This window comes from Dipodomys ordii, unplaced genomic scaffold (genome assembly GCF_000151885.1).
Source record: "Dipodomys ordii isolate 6190 unplaced genomic scaffold, Dord_2.0 Scaffold65, whole genome shotgun sequence".
Lineage (NCBI taxonomy): Eukaryota > Metazoa > Chordata > Mammalia > Rodentia > Heteromyidae > Dipodomys > Dipodomys ordii.
Genome location: NW_012267281.1, coordinates 13,544,135 through 13,554,132, shown reverse-complemented (window position 1 = coordinate 13,554,132; position 9,998 = coordinate 13,544,135). Strand labels below are relative to the sequence as shown.

General features: G+C 35.5%; 1 pseudogene; it reads left to right on the top strand.

Moving 5' to 3' along the window:
* The first annotated feature begins 1,308 nt into the window (after positions 1-1,308).
* LOC105990530 overlaps positions 1,309-9,998 on the top strand; it is a 188,671-nt pseudogene continuing 179,981 nt past the window's right edge.

Sequence of the window (9,998 nt, the reverse complement as noted above, 5' to 3'; positions counted from 1 at the left end):
ACCAGGCACAGAGTTCAGGCCCCACGACCAACAAAAAAAAAAGAGAGAGAAAGAGAGAAAAATAAATGAGTCACGAAAGGTTACCATTTTCAGTACAATCTCACATACATCTATTTAATCTCCAAGGTGGCACATTGAACACACTCAGATGTCCAGGTCCAAAGTTTAAGCCCCATGATGGACCAAAAAAAAACAAAAAACAAAAAAACAAGAACAACAAAAAACACATATATGTGATATGACTACCTGCACAACTACTTAAACCTGATGTGCACATATATTATTCACTTAAAACTCATAAATACATTTGTTTATATACACAGGTTTAAATATGAGACTAGTATGCATATTTATATACACACTAAAGCAATATTTTAAGGATGCATATATGATAAAAATATGTTTTAATTTCTAACTTCTTATTTATTTCTGTTGGAAAAGAAACCATATTTCCATATGATTGATAAGAGATTGTTTTAATATTAGATATTATATTTGTGTAAGTTTGTATAAGTTATTGGATAGTATTTGGGGAAAGAAGAAATGTCCATTAAGCTATAACTGTTTTATATTTTCATATGGTATCAGATTATTGCTACACAGATTTTGATATAAAATACTAATGAGATTTTAATTTGCATTACATATTATTTCTTAAGTCAAAATATTTCTGAGTCAATATATTCATTGTCAGGCTATATACTTTCCAAATGCTGTATACCTTTTTTTAATTGAAATTTTCTCTGTTCTCCACAAAAGCAAACAAAAATTGCTAAAATACTAACAGCTTGCTTAGAAAGAAGAAAGGATGTAAGGCAATTTAACATAATACCTGAAAATGTCAATACTTCTTGTAATTTGTTTCTTCCTATTATAAATTTCTTTCCTAATTATCAATAAGCCATAAATAATCTGGTAATAAATACATAACATTTAGCTCCTGCCCAAAGTGGAATAAAATAAATTATATATTGAAAAATGAAAAAAACCTCATTTATAAGCTATATTTTTACTAATGGCAACTATATTTTGGAGAAGCTAAATTTGAGAAATATCATTGAATTTTCAAATATAATTATATCAAAATCATGTACATAAATGTATATAAAAATTTGCTGCTTAAGGTTCCGGGAAGATGGAGGAGGAGAAGCTAGAAGCTAAACAAGCTCTCGCATAGAAAGTAGTTTTAGTGTTTCAGTGATCAGTCCTAGGACAGAGAATTACACCATGTGCCATCACAGTACAAAGAGTTTGGCCAGAGAGGGAAAATTCAGGCAAGGAGACAGATCTGAGCACTTGCCAGTAGTCATGGCTGCAGTGGTGGTGGTGGCAGCAACAGCAACGGTGGCAGCTGCCGCCGTAGCCACCATGCCTACAACACAGAGAATCAGGGACAAAGGTACCAGATTCTACTCAATACCAGCAAGAACTGACAAGGAGCAGATATCTTCATCCTGCAGATCACAGACCAGAGATGACCCAGGAGGCCTGAGTAGAACCCTGACATCCTCACTCCTTCTCAGGGAGCAGAGGAAGGAAGTCCACCCCTCCTCCCAACACACACTGGAGATCTCCATCTTTGATACTGACAAAGGCCCAGCTGAGCAGCCAGCTCCAATTCAGGCCTTGGAAGAAAAAAAAAAGTCATTTAGCAGGTGCCAGGAACCTGACCTGACCAGCCAGGATCAGCTCCACCCAGGGGAAAGTCACCGAGCCCAGGCAGACAAGGCTCCATGCCCCTCCCCACCAGGAGTGGCTTTCTTCACTGGGTAAACAGAGCCAGAGGCTGCCCCTCCCTACAGCATCCTAGACAAGCAATTGAAATTCAGTAAACATAAACCCTGAGAATGGCTCTTTGAGTTTCTCAGAAGCTAGCCCCTCAGGGAAAAGCTACTGTTTGCTGAAAGGCCTCAACCCTACCCAGAACCTAGCCTCATCACAGCATCTCCAAACTAGAGGAAACAGCTATCTCCCTATTTTGTGATACTCAAAGCAGATCTCCCTCCCACTGAAGTAGCCTGGGAGGAGGATCACAAAATTCTGGGTAAAGCAGAGCATTTTTCTGCCTACTCAAACAAATTGACTTAAGAAACCAATCAAGCCACAGGAAAACCAAACACCACAAGCAGACCAGAGAATCCACCAAGAGACTGGTTATGAACATAAGGGAGATACAGGATCAGGCCCATGCACCGCCCCCCCCGCCCCTGCAAAAAAAAAAAAAAACTCAAAGAAATTTTTTTGTACATTTTTTTTATTTTTAATTTTTTTAAAAAATTTGTTTTCTATTAATCTTTTTTTTCCTCTCATAATTTTTATTTTAGGTGTATATGTGTGTGTGCTTTCTTTTTTGTTTTTTAATCTCTACTGACCTTCTGGTCCTGTTTTTTTTCTTCATTCTTATCATTTTTTTCTTCTTTCATTCTTTTTGAATGACTAAATTACTGTTCTGCTCATCCTCAGATAGATACCCGTCGTTGATTATTAGACCTTATCCCCCATTGTGTACACACTTAACCCAGAAATGTATTATTCATTTCAGAACCTCTTAGGCTTAAATTTCTTAATAGCAGTATTATCTCTTTATACCTATATAATTTTTTAAGAATTTGTATTTTTTAGTTCTTCACTTCTCGTTTCTATCCCTCTCCTCCTCTCATCCTATTCATTTCTTCTCTCAATTTCACCTTTAAAATTAGATAATTTTAAGTTTCACTTTTTAAATTTATATTTTTGTTTTTCCATTTTTTTCTTCTCTTTTTTTCTCTCTCCTATCATTCTCTCCAATCCATTTCCCTCTTTGAGATTAGGATATGGTTAATTTCACTCTCCTCTTACCTCCTCACATCCTTCTAATCCTATTTTCCCCACCAGTCTCCCTAAACCTAATAATTTCTGGTTTGTCACATTCTTCTTTGCTGTTCTTAGCCCATTAATCCATGGTTGTTTGATGCTGAATAGATTGTATCTGTTGAAGTAGATTGTATCTGCAGCATTTTGACTGAGCAACTACAGGACTTTGGTTGATGCTTGCCTTAAAGTAGTGTTCTAGCACAAAATTGGTGTTAATTTCATGCCAAATGGGCAGAACAAGCTGGAAGAACACAAGAAAAAGGGCAAGTCCGGGTACTCAACTCCCACTCATGATAATCAGGTGGCAGAACAGATAATGAATAATCCAGAGGAGAGTTCCCAAAAAGCTCTACAAACACTACTGGTAAGCATGGTGAATGAAAACTTGCAAAGGACTCAATGTGAATGTGATACGAAGATAGAAGAGGCAAACCAAAGATCAATACAGGAATCTTACTCAAAGATTGATACAGGAATTCCATGAGCAGATTGAGAACACTCAAAGAGAAATAAAGGAATTGCATGAACAGGCTGAGAACAGTCAAAGAGAAAGACAGGAATGGCATGAGCATGCTGAGAACAGTCAAAGAGGACTATCGACCTGTTCCTTTGATGAACATTTTCAAAACTTCTCAACAAAATTTTGGCCAATCGACTTCAACAATTCATCTAAAAAAATCATACACTACCAACAAACAGGATTCATTTCAGGGATGCAAAGCTGGCTCAATATACGCAAACCAATTAATATAATTAATCATATCAACAAGAGCAAGGATACTAACCACATGGTTATCTCAAAAGATGCAGAAAAAGCATTTGATGGGATCCAACACCCCTTTATGATGAAGGTCCTGGAAAAATTAGGAATCCATGGAACAATCCTCAATACAATAAAGGCTGTATATGACAAATCTACAGCAAGCATTATACTTAATGATGAAAAACTAAAGCCATATCCTCTTAACTCAGGAAAGAGACAAGGATGTCCACTCTCTCCACTTCTCTTCAATTTAGTATTAGAATGCCTAGCTACAGCAATGGGAAAAGATGCAAACATAAAAGAGATCCAAATATGGAAAGGTGAAGTAAAACTCTCCCTCTTTGCAGATGACATGACCTTTTATTTAAAGAATCCCATGGACTCCACTCCCAAATTACTCAAGATGATTCAAAACTTTGGCAAAGTATCAGGGTATAAAATTAACCCTCAAAATGCAATGGATTTTCTGTAGGCCAACAATGAGAAAAGCGTGGTTGAAATTAGGAAAGCAACCCCATTCGTAATAGCCCCACAAAAAATAAAATACCTAGGAATTAACTTGGCCAAAGAAGTGAAGAACCTCTATGATGAAAACTTTAAAAATCCGAAAAAGGAAATCAAAACTGAACTTAGAAAGTGGCAAAATCTCCCATGCTCCTGGATTGGAACATCATGAAAATGGCAATTCTTCCCAAGGCTATCTACAAATTCAATGTGATACCTATCAATATTCAAACCTCATTCTTCATGGAAATAGAAGAGATAATCCAAAAATTCATATGGAACAATAAAAGACCCCAAATAGCAAAAACGATTCTTATCAGAAAGAACAGTGCTGGAGGAATATCAATACCAAATTTCAAACTCTACTACATAGTAATCAAAAGAGCTTGGTACTGACCCAAGAACAGACCTCAGGACCAATGGAATAGAATTGAAAACCCAGAAATGAACATAGAGACCTATACTCATCTAATCTTCGATAAGGGAGCTAAAAAAATTAGAATGTAAGAAAGACAGCCTCTTCAGTAAATAGTGCTGGCAAAACTGGTTAACTACTTGTCAAAAACTAAAGCTAGATCCTTATATATCACCCTACATCAGAATCAACTCCAAATGGATCAAAGACCTCGGAGTCAAAGCAGACACCCTGAAAACATGACAGGACAGAATAGGAGAAACCCTAGGTCTCCTTGGCACAGGCCCAAATTTTCTTAATAGAGACCTAGAAACACAACAAATCAAAGAAAGGTTGGACAAATGGGACTGCATGAAATTAAAAAGCTTCTGCATGGCAAAGGATATAGCTAGCAAGATCAATAGAAAGCCCATGGACTGGAAGAAGAACTTCACTAGCCATACAACAGACCAGGGTTTCATATCTAAAATATGCCTAGAACTCAAAAAATTAAATTCCCCAACAACAAATCCTCAAAGGAACAACTGTCCAATAAATAAATGGGCTAAAGACTTAAAGAGAAACTTCTCTGAAGAGACACATGAAGAAATAGACACATGAAGAAATGCTCAACCTTCCTAGCCATAAAAGAAATGCAAATCAAAACAACATTGAGATACCACCCCACCCCATTTAGAATGGCTATAATTAAGAATTCTAATAACAACAGATGCTGGAGGGGATGTGGACAGAAGGGAACCCTACTGCATTGTAGGTGGGAATGTAAACTTGTTCAACCACTTTGGGAAGTAGTATGGAGATTCCTCAAAAAACTCCACATAGAGCTCCCCTATGACCCAGCAATCCCACTTTTGGGCATTTAACCAAATGATCACAAACCAGATCACACTAAATCGTTTAAATAGGGATTCAGGTGGACCCATTGTCACAATGAGATGTACAAGTCATTATGTTGAAAAATGAACTTTACAGCTCTGGCCAGGAGGGGATTGGGGGAAGGGAGGTTGGAAATGGGAAGGGATGAGAAGGGGAAATAAAGGAGGAGGCTACAATGCTTGATAAGAAATGTATTCATTATCTTTCCCATGTAATTTTAACCCCTCTGTATGCTATTTTCACAATAAATAATATTCAAAAAAATTTGATGATCTGGGTTTATACCAGACATTTAATGGAGGATGGAATCATTTAATAATTTGTGTACATTACATTTTCAATTCCACTTTAACACCACTATAATATTTCCTCTCCCTCAGTCATTTAATTTCTGGCTCAATTATAAAAAAAATCAAGCCTTTACAATTTACTATTTCTATTAATTTATTTAGTTGATATTATTTGAATAATAATATATAAAAATTATGTAATATACCATTGAATATTTTATATATACAAACATGCTATTTAATATTTTATAGATAATATTGTATGCCTATACAAAGTTGATAGGGGATTATATATCCCTAAAACTGTAGAGTAGAAGAGTACATGCTTCTGTGAAATAATTTTAACAAGTATCCTTCTTATAAAACACACCAAATCCTCTGGGTCCATGGGAATATGATTTCTAAGAGACAGCTGTTTCAGTAAAAGCACAAATGTTCAGGGTGTACGGAGTTCAGTATCCTATAATGACTCAAATACATCTATGCTGTATGTAGGCCTTAATTTTACAACTTGAAACCGCATGGGATAGGCTCCATTATTGTAACAAAATTAGTGTTTTGCAGGATAATTACCAAAAGTAATCATTTTCACATTTTTTACTTCAACTACTGTAGATGATTGATTCATTTTGTCCAATGCCACCTGATTTTTGCTAAAGACTTTCAACCAATATAAAAGCTTTACTTTATTAATTACATTGAGCATATTGACTGTCACCTTACTTTTGGACAACCATTTGTCCTAGGGAGCATATTAAAAAATAATAATAACAGGGGAATACTCAGCAGATCACACAATATTTTAAAGATATCTGACAATAACAGAGAATCTATGGGAACTTTCTCCACATACACTAAACTGTGTAACATCATGTGCAGCAATTTTTGACTGCTCTTGGTCAAATGATGTGTGTAAATGAACCTGGGGATAAAGCAATCTTATTGCATGCATTCCTTATCCACACTGTAGTAGATTTAACATGTCTGAGTCACTGGTTTCAGGAGAAGGTATCATCTGGCTAATTGTGGGCTGTGATGTTGCCAGTACATCAGGGATAAAACTAATGATTTAATGCACTGACTAGCATTATTGATCTAGATTTTCACAGGAGCTTTAAGGGTATGTCAAAAATAAAAGGCATTGGCTGTAAATGTCTTTATGCTTTTGAACCTGGTAAAAAGTGGCACAAGAGCTAAAAGTATTCCTAGGTCAAGAAAGTCAAGACAATACAGTCAAAGATGCTAGTTTCTCCAGAAAGAAAGTCTCTGACATTTTCCAGGTAACAACACCAGTTCAATAAAAGGGTTAAAATAAAAAGAAAACCTGAGACAGAGTTATAAGGGAATGCTCCTACATATTATTATGACATTTTTTAAATCAGAGGAACATGTGCAAACTGCAAATAATTTTCAACATTTTCTATGGAATTAAAAGTGTTAGGCCCAGCCTGAAAACCACACAGACATACAGGCACAAATTAAAAAAAAAAGGTTTATTGCCAGCAAAGGGACTGGCAAGAACCCTTCTCACAAAATAAGGAGTGCCAGCTATTGTCTGAGGTGACCTATATAACCTACGAGGTTAGGAGGCAGAGACCATGGCGTGGATGAGGACCAAGGGCTTCATCATAGAAGGTAGGATTTATGGATGCTGCCGAAGTGGTAGCCAAGGGGCCATGCAGCTGCCCAGACTTCAAGGTCACTTTAAGGGGATCTTGCTGCCTTATATAGTTGTAACTTCCCAAAGGAGAGGAGGTCAATTATTTAAGTCCTGTTCCAAATAGTGTGGCCTGGGAGAAGAGCATGCTAAGCTATGGGAATGGAGCTCATTGGATTAACAATCAGTCATTTCATTTCCCTAGTATATGGTCTGAAATAAACCAATCAAATTAGTCTTTCAATCAAGTATTACTCTCAGAAGTCTCAGATATTTTTTAAATTAAGCTTCTAAATTGTATTCATGAGTGGTAAAGTTATTAGGAAATTAGTTATGACATCAGAAAGCTATGTAATTATCATTTAATTTTATGTCAATAGGCATACAGCTTCTATGAGTCAATAATTACATTGTTCTTACACAAAACAGTTGAGAAACAGTGTACTTTGATTCTCAATTAATAAATTATCACTTGCATCTGATTTGCAGTTAAATTTGTTGTAAAAATCATTTTAGTGTTTTTTCTGCTTAAAATGGTATTTTACATTATAAAAACATAAGTTTCTGTGTCAAATACATAAAGTTTTAACCTTAATTTATTACTCATGTCTCTACTTTGAACTGTTCTGTTTTATTACTTTCAAGAGCTATTAGATCTTCATTTTTACATGTATATTATATTTACTAGAGCAAGTTACTCATAAAAATCTTCTATAGGAGACCTTAAATACGGCATCAAACACATTATAGTAAGAGTAGTAAGGTTATGTATTATGCTGCCACCAAGTCTAAAATGTGTTGGAGAGTCAAGACAATATTAAATAAAAGATATTTCCATCATTATTTCAGAATATATTTGAAAATTTAAGAAGCCCAGCGCTAGGGCGGGAAGGTGGCTCAGCGGTAGAATGCTTGCCTTGCATGAATGAGGCCCTGGGTTGGATTCCTCAGCACCACATAAGCAAAAAAGAAAAAAGCCGGAAGTGGCGCAGTGGCTCAAGTGGTACAGTGCTACCCTTGAGCTGAAGAGTTGAGGGACAGCTCCCAGGCCCAGAGTTCAGGCCCCACGACCGGACCCAAAAAAAATAAAAAATAAATAAATAAAACTCTGAACTTTAAATTTTTATTTATATGCAAATGTTAGATACAGAACAATGGTTGAGAAATTACTATATCCTATGTAAGTAATGAACTTCTAAATTAATATACTCCAGTAGGCTCAGGATATTTAGTTCTTGAAATTATAAAAACACAGTGAAGCATATGTATAATAAATTATATTAGATAGGTCTACTTGGTTGTACATATTAGTATTTATTCATAATGGGGAAATGTCAGAAAAATTACAGAGTTATAAAATTGGAAATTAATACCTATCATAAAATGAATTCTAGAAAATATCACTTCTATTCATATATTTCTATTATAAATCAAATTTCCCATGTGAAAAAGCCATGTCCTTCTGGACAGCAGAGAAGACCCTTGGTTTTTCTCAGTGTTTCTTTGCTGTCATTCTGCTTTCTTTTAAAATTATTATTAATGTTTTTTACTGTGAAAATACTGTGCAGAGGGGTTACAATTACATGAGCAAGGTAATGAGTACATTTCTTATCAAGCATCATAGCCTCTTCTTTTGTTTCCCCTTCCCATCCCTGCCCTCTCATCTCTGAAAACCTCCCCCCCACCTCCCCTCACCACCTTTCCCCCCCCACCCCCCCCACCCCCGTTTTCGACATAACATCTTGTATATCTCATTGTTACAATGGGTCCACCTGAATTCCTATTTCAACATTTTTTTCCTTTCTCTCCCCAAATTATACCAACATCAAATATAGTGAAAACAGGGTTATACCGTGGGGAAGGGACATACAAAGCCAAAGGAATCATCTTATGAATATGTTAGAAACAATAGCAAGAAAGAAAAACCATTTGAGTTCTTACCTTGGGGTTTATTTCACCTAACATCAACTTATCTGACCGTTTGATTTTAATATTTGTCTTCAGGATTTAAGAAAATTATTTCATTTTTCTGAAGGTATTTCTGGGGAATTATATCTGAAATGTCTTCCACCCTGAATATGCTTGATAGTATTCTCTTTGCCCTGTAGCAAATTTCTCTCAGAAAAATGATCCTTTCCAGTAAACATTCTCAAGAATCCTTAGCTCTATTATGGAAATCAGCTTCTTCAATACAGGAATAATTTCATTCCTACCTGTATACATTGGTGCCAACATTCTATAAGCATGCTTTACATAGAATGCTGCACAATAGATATTTGAAAAAGAAATAAATGATTACCATGACTGAACTGCAACAGCCATGATAATTTGATTTATTAAATTTCATATATATAGGCTCATAGGCCAATCAACTGAAAATTCTCCATTTTGTCATTATATAACAATATAGATTACACAATTTATACAATTATTCCCATAAAAATTATTTAAAATAATTCATTGTTCTGTGATATTTAGTTAATATTTAGAGAATTACAACTTGGTTAAAACACCATATATTTGTCTCCACACAAAACTTTTGCACACGGAAAGAACACTGCTGGAGGAATATCAATACCAAATTTCAAACTCTACTACAAAGCCATAGTAATCAAAACAGCTTGGTACTGGCATAAGAAC